The sequence below is a fragment of the Seriola dumerili genome, unplaced genomic scaffold (genome assembly GCF_002260705.1).
Source record: "Seriola dumerili isolate Sdu_G_001 unplaced genomic scaffold, Sdu_1.0 BDQW01000056.1, whole genome shotgun sequence".
Lineage (NCBI taxonomy): Eukaryota > Metazoa > Chordata > Actinopteri > Carangiformes > Carangidae > Seriola > Seriola dumerili.
Window position 1 is genome coordinate 3,201,387 of NW_019174311.1, and position 13,362 is coordinate 3,214,748.

The following is a 13,362-nucleotide window of genomic DNA, read 5'->3' on the forward strand; positions in this document are numbered from 1 at the left end:
ACCAGATGTCATGTTGCACAGTACCAATCTACAGTACTAATCAAGTTTTGAGGAGAAAAAAAAAAGTGTCCTTTGTTCCACTTCACTTCAGCGGGACCTTTCACAATTCTGAAGTAATTTCATACATGATCCCCATTTTCATTCCACTGTGGTGAAGACCATTTGACAATTTTGTGGAAGAAAGTTAACAGCTATTATGGGAGAGAAACACTTTATTTTCTCTTCTTTCCTGGAATTGAAGCCAGAAGTGGTGGGGTGGTTGCAGGCCAAGGAGACACTGATGGAACGTATGTGTAAAAACACCTTGGGAACAATATGCGCTATGTGGACTGTACTTTTCCCCACTGGGTTTATTTCTGCATTCTGGAACATTGAGGGTTTGGGATGCGTCTTTTACTTTCATGCATCTGATTGATCTCATAGCTGCAGACTGATGTTATCAATCTTTTTTCTGGCAGTTATTCATCAGTTGGAAACTGTTTAAGCTGTTGGGTGCATTATTGTCTTCAGTTTTAAATGTATATGTGTATGTGTGTATGCTGTGCATGTGTGCGTATATGTACTGTGTCTATCAATTTATTAGTGGTTGTCTTCTTTCTTCATTATTTTTCATTTTTACAACTTACAACTTTTTTACAACTTTATCTTATTTTTTGTACAACTTTTACAACTTTTACAACTTTTACAACCAAAAGAAAATCAATCAGTCCAGGCAGATTTTGTGAAACACCATGGGAAACACGGGCAGGGAAAAAAAGAGCAAACTCTTATTTATTACTTTTATCTATTTGCTAGTGCATGGAAATATTCTAAGGTGATGAGCTTATCTCCTTATTGTTTGGATTTCCTTTTTTGTCAGAATTTATATTGGCACCCTTGAACAAGCCTCAAGGACACTTTACTGTCAGATTGATGAGGTGATTCAGTTTAACAGCCCATTGCTCAGTAAATTAGTTCACACCTGTCAAGATTATTGACAGATTTAAACATGTACCTTCCAAACTGGTATTCTGTGCGAGAAATAAAAACAGTCCAAAACCATAAAACATCCTATGTCACAGCTGTCACTATGTACAAATTAGACTAACACACATGCACTGCAACCCTGAACCTCTCCTGGAGACGCTGTATGTGTGAGCACAAATGTTCCAGTAAGTTGGACCTGGTATTAAACAGACTTTACCTTTGCCAGCTCCCCAGTATAAAGTGTGCATATACTGTCTGATTGAGCCGATGTGTGAATCAAGCCGGTCACTGTCTGGAGAATTCAGGCAAGTGGGCGTGTTGATGAGGTTTCTATCATTTCTCGTGCACGCTCTACCTTGGGGCCACCCCCTCACCTAAACTAAACAGTGTTTCTGGTAGGTGAGAATGTAGTCTTGCATAGCCAGACTTATCTCCACAGCAGTGTGAAAGTGCTGGAGAATGGTCTAGCTGCCTGAAATAGGCGCTCAATAACAAGCTTATACCCACAGCCTATATCCGGTGAGTCAGACGACATGGTGAAAGGGTAAATCTGGACAGGGTCCAGGGTTCATGTGAAAATGGATCAAGTTAGTTGGAATTATTTATTTCCATTTGTGGTTTTTACAACTACAAACTTCTCAAATGTACTGCATTTCTTGTACAGAGATGATAAATCACAGTGTCATTTTCTCATTTACTTGCTACAACTAACTTTTATTTCTATGGAAGAAAAGACTGAAGTCATTTTCTAATGTGCAAGGACAGTTTCCACGTGCATCTGCACAAGTAAATGCGTGCAATATCATCACTGATCTCAGAATGGTGGAAGCTCATCTGTAGCTAGCCACAGCTTGTCACCCACCAAAGATCCCAGGATTATCCTCAATGCACATGCACAGAGGTCCAGAAAAGACTGCTCCCCTCTTCGCTTGACTTTACCCAGCCTTTGTCAATGGGACATGGCCACACTTAAGAAAATAATTGATGCGACAACTGTTAGTCAAGCTAGCTTCCAGAGGCAAGATGTCTGCTGGTCAAGCACTGCTCGCCTTGTCCTAACGGAATACCACAGATACATCATGGTCCACAGTGAGGCCGTGGGTCCAAGGATGCTTTGAGCTAAAAGCTCACAATGACAATGCTAACATACTGATTTTTTGTCAGTTATAATGGTTACTATGGTATGACAACCCTCTCTAAGCAGGCCTCTCCCTGCAGAAGCCTGATGGGTGGAGTTCGGTCAGGCTTCCACCCTGTTGTCTTTAGATTCAGCCGCACCAAGCCCTGGCAGCACATTACCCCCACCCTCATCCAACTTAACTGGCTTTCGGTCAAAGCCCACATCCAGTACAAAACCCTCTCCCTCACCTTCAAATCCCTCCATGATCTCGCACCCCAGTACCTGTCTGACCTCCTCCACCCCTATACCCCGTCCTGGAACCTATGGTCCTCTGACACTGGTCTACTCTCCACCCCCCACACCAGCCTGCAATCTTTCGGTGACAGAACATTCAGTGTGGCAGCCCCCACCCTCTGGAACTCTCTCCCGGAAGAGATCCGCACAGCCTCCTCTCTGGAAATTTTCAAAAAACTGCTGAAAACCCACCTGTTCACCAAGGCCTCTGGCCTCTAGCTGCCTCATCTCCTACAATCTCCTCCAATCTCTGCCATCCCTATTCTGTCTCGTCTTGTGTTCATTTATTTGTTCTTTATTTATTTTGTGTTTCTTTCCCTGCGGAAAGCAGCCTTGGGTACCTTGAAAGGCGCTATAAAAATCCAAGTTATTATTATTATTATTATCATTATTATTCATTTCCTTTTTAGTTCTGTAAAATAAAGTTATTTTTAGATATAACTCATGTGTGGCCCTCCCAGCCTTGAGCCAGGTTGTGACAGTGGTTACCAGTTTACCATTTTCTAATTAGCACTAAACACAAGTACCGCTGAGGCTGATCAGAAAGTCAGGAGTTTTGCAGCTAAAAATATAAAAAATAAAAATACTCCATTAAGAGTAAAAGTCCTGCATTCAAAATTTGAGCAGCAAAATTTATTTAAATATCAATACTCATACACCGTGATGTCTGCACAAGATCGTGACATCTACAGTTGATCACTGGTCATTTTGAAGTGTTGTCTATTGAACATATTACTGTGTGATTAAAACCTACGATGTAAAATTGATGTTGGTGTGATGTAATCCCAGCAATCCCACCACAGAGACAAGGAAACAAAGATGACAAAGAAGACAAAGACGAACACGGCATCATCTGGTACTCTGTCAGACCCCTCTTTATATATTCATTAACTCATAATGCAGAATGGCACCAATACATTGTAAGCAGCATTTTTGTATTCTAGAGGGGAATCAGTATAGTTTTATCTAACAATGCATCATATTATAAATGATGATCGTATGTTTTGTACATAAAATCTCAATCTAGAAATGATCTACGATAGCAGTTAATGTAGTGGAGTAAAGAGTATAATGTTGTTCTCTTAATTGCAGTGGAGTGTAAGTATAAAGTTGCATGAAATGGAAACACTCAAGTACAAGTGCAAGTAAATAACTGGCCTACTTTCTGGGGAAGAGCTGATTAGGAGAGTCAGCATTCATCCCATGACGAAAACCATGACAACCAAAAGTTAAGACCAGGAGGCAGAGTCACAATCCTACATGCTGCTTTGCGCTTCTATTAGAGCAGTCCCCCACCCAAAATAATGGATCTAATATGATCTGTTCTAATCTGATCAATATCAGATTATCATATTAATTTGTATTGTTTTAATGAAACCTGGCTGTGTCATGAAGAATATGTTAGCCTCAGTGAATCCACCCTCCCCCCACTAGTAATATGCACATTCTTCAAGGCACCCTCTGAGGAGGTGGAGTTGCAGCCATTTTTGATACAAGCATATCATTCAAGCCTAAACCTGAAATTAATTATACCTCCTTTGAAAGCCTAGCTCTTTCTCATCCAACATGGAAAATACTATAGCCAATTCCATTTGTTATTGTGGCTCTTCTCTGAATTTTTATCTTAAGTCTCAGTTTTAACAATAACGATCATTCTTCATGGATTATACCATCAAAACTTAAAGCTTTGTTGATGACTATTCTTACATACTGTGCGTCATGAGTCCTTCACAGAAACGACTGAGGTGAGACTGGTCCATCGAAACAGACGACGGAATCATCACTGTTGAGGTCAAGTCAGTCAACAATAAACTTCACTTTGAAACTACTTCATAAAAGATCTTGAGGCGATTCTTCAGTACAGCCAATCACAGACTGAAACACTACAGGTAGGAGCTAAAAGTTACAGTCAACACACTCTCAGCTCAACACCATCTCCACTGAAAACAAAAACTTGAAAGAAACCTGGATATCCTCCTGGATATGGCTGCAGCATGCGCAACAATCTGTTCATGGGAATAACTGAACAAACAAACAAAGCAATGCAATAAAAGAATCCATGCACTCAGTTGTGAAACTAACACAAGACACCGCAAAAAATAATGCTGGCAAAACAAGACCCATCATCGACCACGTCTGTATGTATGCATGTGAAAGATCTCAAGTTCTCTTTTGGGTTTCTTTGTGCTTAATGTTCTCACATGAATTTTAAGACCTTTGTAATTACTTTATGTATGTTTTTTCCCCCACTTCAGTTTCAATTCTCTTATGTATTTGCGCATTTCATGGATGTAATGAAGTATGCATGGAGAAGCTGCTTTAACGAGCACATTGTATAGCACAAGCTTTTTCTCATTATCAACATCAGTAACACCATGGCACTGGCACTGAATATAACATCTTGGAATATAAGAGGAATTGGCTCCCCTGCAACAAGGACCAAAGTATTAAACCATCTACACAAAACTGAAATCAGACATCTCTCTGTTACAAGAAACCCATCTCACAGAGGCAAAGTCTCACAAACTCAAGGCCAGATGGACTGGCCAGACCTACCGCTCAACTTAGGATTCCACAAAATGTGGTGCCTCCATTCTGATTAGCAAAAATACACCATATTCTCATAAATCAACTGCAACTGACACATATCTGGAGACTACACGACCCAGACAATAGAGAATATTCTTACTACTCTCCATACCATAAAACATACTCCCACATTGACAATTTTTTGATTAGCAATTCACTCATGCATAGAGCAACAGAACCCACCGTCCACAGTATTATTATTTCAGACCATGCTTCTATCACCCTCAAATTACTAACAGGAATTCACCCACATCCCCCACCTAGGTGGCGCTTCCCTATCTGACTCCTGAAGGGCCAGATTTTATCAAGTATTTGAAGAGTGGGCATTCTTCCAAGAAAGCAACAGCGCCCCTGATATAACCACAAGCACTCTCTGGGAAACAGGAAAAGCAGTTAGAGGTAATTGCAATTCCACAAAAAAAAAAAAAAAAAAAAAAAAGACAAACTGCAGGGGAACATTTTCTAGAGCAGGAGGTGAACAGACCAGACACCCTGGCCTTTCAAATGCCTAAACACATTGTCAGCAACACCAAACACAAGCTTAATAGTCTTCCTAAAAGAAAAAGAAAGAAAGAAAAAGAAAACAATCTTCTTAACAATCGTCAACAACATTTGTTTGGGGGGGCTTTTTATGCCTTTATGATAGCACAGTAGAGAGAGACAGGAAATGGGGAGGCAGAGAGAGGGGGAATGACATGCAGTAAAGGGCCGTCTGATGCTGGATTTGAACCAGGGCCGACTGCAGTGAGGACTGTAGCCTCTACACGTGGGGCGCCTGGTCAACCCACTGAGCCACTCGACGCCCGAGTCTGTTAACAACATTTTAAACTTTTGCCTGATCAATTGAAACAACAAACTGAAAAATCCAATGCCATAGCAGTAGCAATACAGAGATCAAATGATGAATTCTCAGTGCACGTTTCATAATATATCATAATAAACCTGCTCTCTCTCAAGACTGGATTACACTGCATGTTCCTCGGGTCGACTCTGAACTCGGAAAGACTGCTTTTTGATTTCATGCTCCAGACTTGTTGAATACACAACAACACACTTTAAATATAGACTTCCTGAAAACATTGGGACAAATTAAAAATATAGTTTAAAATCATTTAAATCATAATGCTCCTGCATGTATTTGCTTTTATTAGGAACTTTCATGAGGAACTGATTTTTGTATTCTGATTGTTAACTTGTTTACTCTCTGCTTTTGTAATCTCAGCATCATTGAAAATGAGGGTCCTCAATGTATCTCCATGGCCCTCACGGGGCAGGGGGTGATACGAAGTGGCAGCAGTCATCTTCTGTGCCAGTACTCTCGGCTGCTTCTCTACACAGAGATGGTGCTGATTGAAAACCACTGCAGGTAATACATTGACTATGTAGACCTACCTCACACAACCCCATGTCAAATAATCTGAGCTGTCACTTTAAAACGAGAAAAAAAAACAATTAAAGGAGTTTTTAAACATTTTTAATGTTTTTTTTTTTTTTAACCTTCCTCTTGTGTTCGGGTCGGCACCGACCCGTTTTTAGGTTTTAAATGCATAAAAGTACCACATAATTATGTTTATTGCCTCAAGTCTTCTTGACTTTGTCAGAATCCTCTCCCTCAACAAAATAAAATACTTTTTTTTTTTTTAAGATCATTTCATTTTAAAACTGTTTTATTATTTCACCCAAACCTTTTTGTTTTCCAAATGATTTGTTGGCCCACTTGCATTACCGAGGGAAACAATATGGCGGGCTTGATGCCGTTTTTACCAGTACTTCTTCTTCCACCAGCTTCGGTATATCCAACACTGGACAAACAACTCAATTTCTGCCTGGCTTGATATCAGACAGCTCATTTATGAAGATCTCCCCATTCAGCATATTGCACTCATAAGACCCACAGCTTCTTCAAATTTGACACCATAACTACCACTCTCACTGCCTGGTGGAAAGCAAATGATATACTCAACCTCAAACTATCTCCTTTACTCTTCGTACCATCTGGCATAACCCTATATTTTAAATCAGTGAGGAACTCATCAACTTTCCCGAATGGAAATGGGGAGGAGAAACCAGCCTGAAGCACCTTTCAATTGGCAGCTCTGTCATGACAATTGACCTTCAAACCCTCATACAACTTACCCCGCCCTTCACTGTCACTACCAGCACATACAACTGAAAGAGACCATAAAAACGAAAATTCATATCCATAACTTTCATGACACTCCTCCCTACTACTAAAAGAACATGTTAATTTTGATCCCAAAAAATTACTATGAAAGATTTACACAATATTTTCTTACTATGACAATACTCAGTACTTAATACCAACACCGAACTTTAGCTGATCTGAAATACTGCAGCACAAGTACTGACAGGAACTAGGTAAAGAGATCATATCTCTCATGTATTAACAACACTGCATTGGCTCCCTGTAAAATCCAGAATAGAATTTAAAATCCTCCTCCTCACCTATGAAGCATATCTTAAAGAGCTTATATGACCCTATTAACCCCCTAGAACACCGCGCTCCCAGGGTGCCGGCTTACTTGTTGTTCCCATGGTCTCCACAAATAGAATGGGAGACAGATGCCCTCTCTACATTCAAAACTTTCCTTTTTGATATAGCTTAAAGTAAGGGCCGGCTCAGGCTTGCCTGAACCATCCCTTAGTTATACTGCTATAGGCCTAGACTGCTGGGGGACTTCCTGTGATGCACTGAGCTCCTTTCTCCTCCTCTCCCTCTCCATCTGTACGCATTCATATCACATTAATAATTATTACTAACTTGGCTTAACTTGTGCTTTCTCTTCTTTCGCTCTCCACTGCTACAATTAGTTTTACAAGTCTCATTATTTGTCTCCTTATTATCATTATCATTATTATTATCATTATTATTATGATAATTATCATTTCTACCTATTAAAAGGGAGTTTTTCTTTGTCACTGCCACCAAGTGCTTTCTCATGGGGCAGTGTTAGGTAAATAATGTATTAAAGAGCACAGTCTAGACCTGCTTTATATGAAAAGGGCCCTGGGACTTCTCAAACCTCTATTATTATTCAATTATTCAAAGCTATATCAATAAAACTGAACTGAATTGAATTGACAAATGGGCACCAGACTTCTAAGAAGTTAATCACACTAAATAACTACATAATAATTATTATAGCTTCATCTTAATTGCACCAAGATTCTTTGATTCCTGGCAGTGTTGATGCTTTACACTCTTATTCCATCACTGCAGCTCAGAATAAGAGACTATGAGACTATGTGACAATAAATGGAAATAAAAACTACACCTCTGATGTCTTTAATGGAAATATTATCCACACACTCTTAAATATTTCTCATGATTATAAATGAACATTTCTGTCAGATAGGCCTCAGCAGACATGAGCTGCTTCTCTCTTCAACAGTCTGACATGACTTTAACTTTTTTTTATCTGCATCATATTACTCAGTAAGACACTTAATAATAATTTGTGTACTTGTTTAGAGTATAGCCTTAGCCTGACTTTATTCATTTGAAAATATTCATTTTCAATTCCAGTTATGTGATCACATTTAGTTTACGTTCCACCTTGTTGAATATGACTTTTGTCTGTGACTAGAACCAAATTTACCAGCAGGTATCACATTTCTTCTCATATCATATTAGGTGCTTTATTCGTGGTTCTGACGATGCTGCTTGTAATTAATAACTCCACCTCTTTCACGTGAACAACCTCGTAGCTGGACAGGTAAACCAGGGTAAACAGAGCCAGTTGATAACCAGCTTCATATAGAACAGGTTATCCAGGACAGCCAACGTTAGGTTCAGTGAAGCCAGATAATGAAAAGTTATCCTGGGAATGTTGAACCTGTTTCACAGTACAGGCCTCTGGTCTCCTTCCCTGCAGCTCATCCATAGCTGATTCCTTCCTACACTGCCTCACTCACTCAGATCTTCACAAGCCTAATATGGCAACTCAAAACAACAAATGAACCCACAATGTGCTCAACATTGCTCATCCTGACTGGCAACCGTGTCTTATTGTCTTTGTGTTTCTGTTGTTGTATTTGTTAGTACTTTTGATTTGTAAATAATACTTCTATACACTTCTGTTATCCATCTATAGTAAAGAATAAATGAAATAAAAAATGAATATGGTGTGATTTAAAATTTAATTTTTTTAAAAAAAAGTTTACTCATTATAAATACATTTGATTATTGTTAGTTCCCCATGTTAATTATTCAGAGATTTAAAGATTTCCCACAAATGAAATTAACTTTTCAAGGAATTATAACTATGTATGTTTTTTGTACAGTGTGCAGATTTAGGCTCAAGCTATAACTCTGATTGGTTATTCAGTCTGTGAACATATGATTAATCATGTGATCACTAAGTAGCTCTTAAAAGTTGTTTTTACACTTTGCTGTAAGCACACTCAACTTTTTACTCTTAAGCTTTACAGCATTCTCAGGCGTCATTCTCAGAAGTTTGATAAATGCAGGCCCTGTTTAAAGAACAAGCCTGTAAAGTCATATTTGTGTTTGTTTGAGACTGCTACCTGTAGAGTTGTCTGGCTTGACTTCACACAAGGAACACATTTAGAGGCCAAGCTGGGGCGTGAGGCTGCCTCGCACAGGACTGAGAAAGGTGCAGTGACTTGGATGTACACAGCTCAACAGCTTATTAGATCCAGGTGGCAAAACTTGGCTGTCTGTCATTACCTCAGTCTTATCTTTTCTGTCTCTTATAATTTTTTGTCTCACCAAACAGGAACACCATGCCAGAGTCTCACTTTAAAAAACTCTTTCTGGGGGTGTTTTTTTTTTACGTTGCATGTATCATCTGTAACAGCTGTCAGGGGGCCCATAACAAATGGTTATGTACCTTTTTAGTTCCTTAGGTTTGCTATAATGCTGTGAATTACTTTAGTGTTAGTGAATGCTTTAGACCTCCGTTCCTGATAAGTTATGGTTACCTTATTTTCTTATGGCTTTAATACATATCATTCTGATAGATGTAAAACAAAATGTCTTAACTTTGACCAGTTTAATAGCAATATCTTCAATGAAAGGTGACGAAAACTAAAAAATTGACTTGTAAGTGTATTTTACATGCCTTAATGGTTATAGTAGACTATACCATCAGATTTTGTAATCATTTATTAGTGGGCTTTTAAATAGGCTCAAATGGACTTTTTAACCAACGTATTATCAAATCCAGATACACACACCCGTTAAAAATGTCAGTGACCATTGTTTGTCTTATATGACCTTTTACAGTCCCAACAATTCCGTTGCAGTACCTGCTTAACACATTCCCTCCCACTTTTAACTGAGTTATCAAAGTATTTGCGCCCCGACAGTAAATTGACAGATCCAAATTTTCATCATTTCCATTGATCCCCTAGAAAACTTAACACCAGTATAATAATAACTTGGTGACAGCTAATGGTTTCCAATTGTACCAGCAAGAACAGAATTAGATGTGCATTGCTTAGATATAATAAGATGATGATATATTTCTTGGTAATAACATTATGATTTATTGCAACTTCCAAAGAGAATTGAAGCTCTTTGGAAAGTCTCTGTTGGAAAAAGAAAACCCTGGACAATTTGTGTGCTTGGACTAGACATGTGTTCGACTCACCTCTTTTACTTTCATTTTGATGTCTTATTTTTGTTGTGACTTTGTTTATCCTTTCTTCAAGCTCCTCAGGTGTCATGGTTTGCTATGGCAGACGCCTTTTGTTAGTTTTGTTTGGACTTTTCTCACTTCCTGTTTTATTTTGTAATTGGTTTCCTTGTGTGTCAGTGTTTTTGCTTCCTGTCTTGGTCCTGTTTCTGTGTGGTGATTGTCTGCCCCGCCCTAATGTGTTTCACCTGTGTGCAGTCACCCTTGCCTCCTGTGTCTATATAGTCTTTGTGCTCCCCTTTGTCTGTGTCGGTTCGGCTGTTTATCTCTGGGTCTGTCATCATCTGGTCGCGTTGCCTGTTCATGTCTGGTTTGTCCTTAGTCTGTTCATGTTGCCTGTTGTCATCCCCTGTGCTTCTCGTGTTTTGGCCTGCTGTTCCTTGTGGTTCCCTGTGCTTGTTTTTAAGTTCTTTTGTTTAATAAACCTGTCTGCATCGTCTCCCATGCGTTGGCTGCATTTTGGGTCCAACCCTACTTACCCCTCAAACCCTGACATCAGGTGGCTCCTCATCCCTCACTCCTCGTCTCCTCTGTGGAACAAATGGAGAATGGACCTCAGCTCACAGACAGGAGGAAAAAAGTGCTCATGGATGTATAACTTGGAAACTGAGCAGAACCCTTATGGGGCTTGGGGGAGCACTCGGGAACGGGATCAAACACACTTCATGTGAAGAAGAGTGATGAAACTATGCTATGCTCAGAACTGCATGGAGAGACCATGTGTTCTGATTCACCAACAGCACTGATCACAAATAATTTACCTTTCACTGTTTCCAAACAATAAAGGCCACACCTTTTCTCCTCTCACGCATTCTTTCATTGTGTCACTGCACATTTATGTAAATCTAAGTCATTGCCTCTGAGTTTGAGGATTGTCCCTCTGTGACATGAAGCAGCTGGAATTCCTTATTTTCCACTTTTTGTGTCAAGTATCTATCAAATCTGAACTTGGGTTAGACTTGGCACTGAGCACGAGTTCAGCTCTATCTGTGTCCAGACTGTGCTCAGTGAAATGATTTAGGAAGAGCAGATGTTCTGTGCACACTTTGATCATACTGAGCCTACGGAGAACCCTCTGTTCCTCTGTACCAGATCTTTATAATTCAAGTGGCTTCATTGAATAATGTAGAAAAACATTTTCCTTTTAATTACTAATTCTGTTCATTGTATTGTAGCGTGACCTCCTTGACTGAGGTATGCTCACATAATTCAACCACCATAGTGACACAATAGGGCATCTATGTCTGTTAAGATCACTGGGAAATCAATACAAATACTTTCTGTTTTCATCTTTGAAGCTCAGGTTCTGGCGGAGAGCAGACACCCTCCAGCTTTACAAGCCACAGGTTCTAGACGGCCACACACACACTACAGTGTGATGTCAAAAAACACTTAGTTACACATAAGGAGCCGTGTCACTGAGATCCAGATGAGGTAAAATCATTCACATTTATGGCCATGAGAAGTAGGGCTACTTCTCATGGCCATAAATGTAAATAACAGCTCTGTGATACTGTCTGCTGAGTGAAGCTTCAGCAGACATTCAGCAGGTTGGTGGTCTTGAACTGTACACATACCACAGTGTGACATAACATACAGCCTGTCAGACGTGGTGAAGACGAGCAGCACGTTTACAAGAGAAAAAACAAGCATGTGCAGTGTGTGTGTGTGTGCGTGTTTGTTTAAACAGGTGTAAGGTCAGGAAAAGTTAAGATTTTTCACAGACAGGGTGTGATGACACTGGGTGAATATTGTGCACACATCTGATTATATCTGCATTAACAAAATCACACCACATAATCTTATGAAGAATTCTCTATTTCTGTCCATCTCAGACACATGGATTCAATTTCCTCACTACTGGTTAAAAAAAATAATCCATAGTGATTGTAGGAGCCAAAATGTGCACTTTGCCTCCGTTGTTTATTTGTTTAAGTTGCAAACCACAATTATATCATCACCTCCGGCAGAGGACACAGGGGTGCTGTCCCTGTCTACCCTCTCCTGCTGGTCTTTGACTCCAACTTCGTCAGTACCTGTCACATTTGTATGGGTTCCCTGACCCTTCAGGTAATCAGTCTGGTTGAGGGTCCACAACCTGTCAATCACAAAGAAACATTTCTGAGGCCCTGTGTCTTCACTGTGCAGCAGTCTGCTCCTCCGCTTTACTCTGACAGAGCTGATGAAAATCAAAGCTTCATGGTTATATAACATTCAGGAAAGTTGCATTTGAGTTGCTTTTAATGATAAGAATATAATTAGCAGAGTAGCAGGGAAATAGAAACACAACAGTTTTCCAAACCAACAGCAGCACACCATACGTTTTCTTTTTCCCCACTATTACACATTTATAACCTTTGAACGCTTTTACTGTTCATAATACTTGAGAGATGATTCGATTCACCGCTCAAAACTGGACATCTGAAGCATAGTTGTGCTTTTGGAGGGACTGGAGCTGTCGTTTTATTGTGATTAGTATATTAAGGACTCACAGACTTACAGACCTAGAACATTTGGTTTCTGACTTTTTCTACTGAAGACTTGACATGTAAAAAACCTTTTAATTATTAAAGGAAGTGTAAAAAAACATTATTAATTTATTTTCGTTCATTTTAATTCCTTATACTTTATATACAAAAGGAAATTAAGGTCATTTTTAATTAAAAGTATACAGGCATTTTCTCACATTTTAAGAAGGTTCAAGTTGAAAAT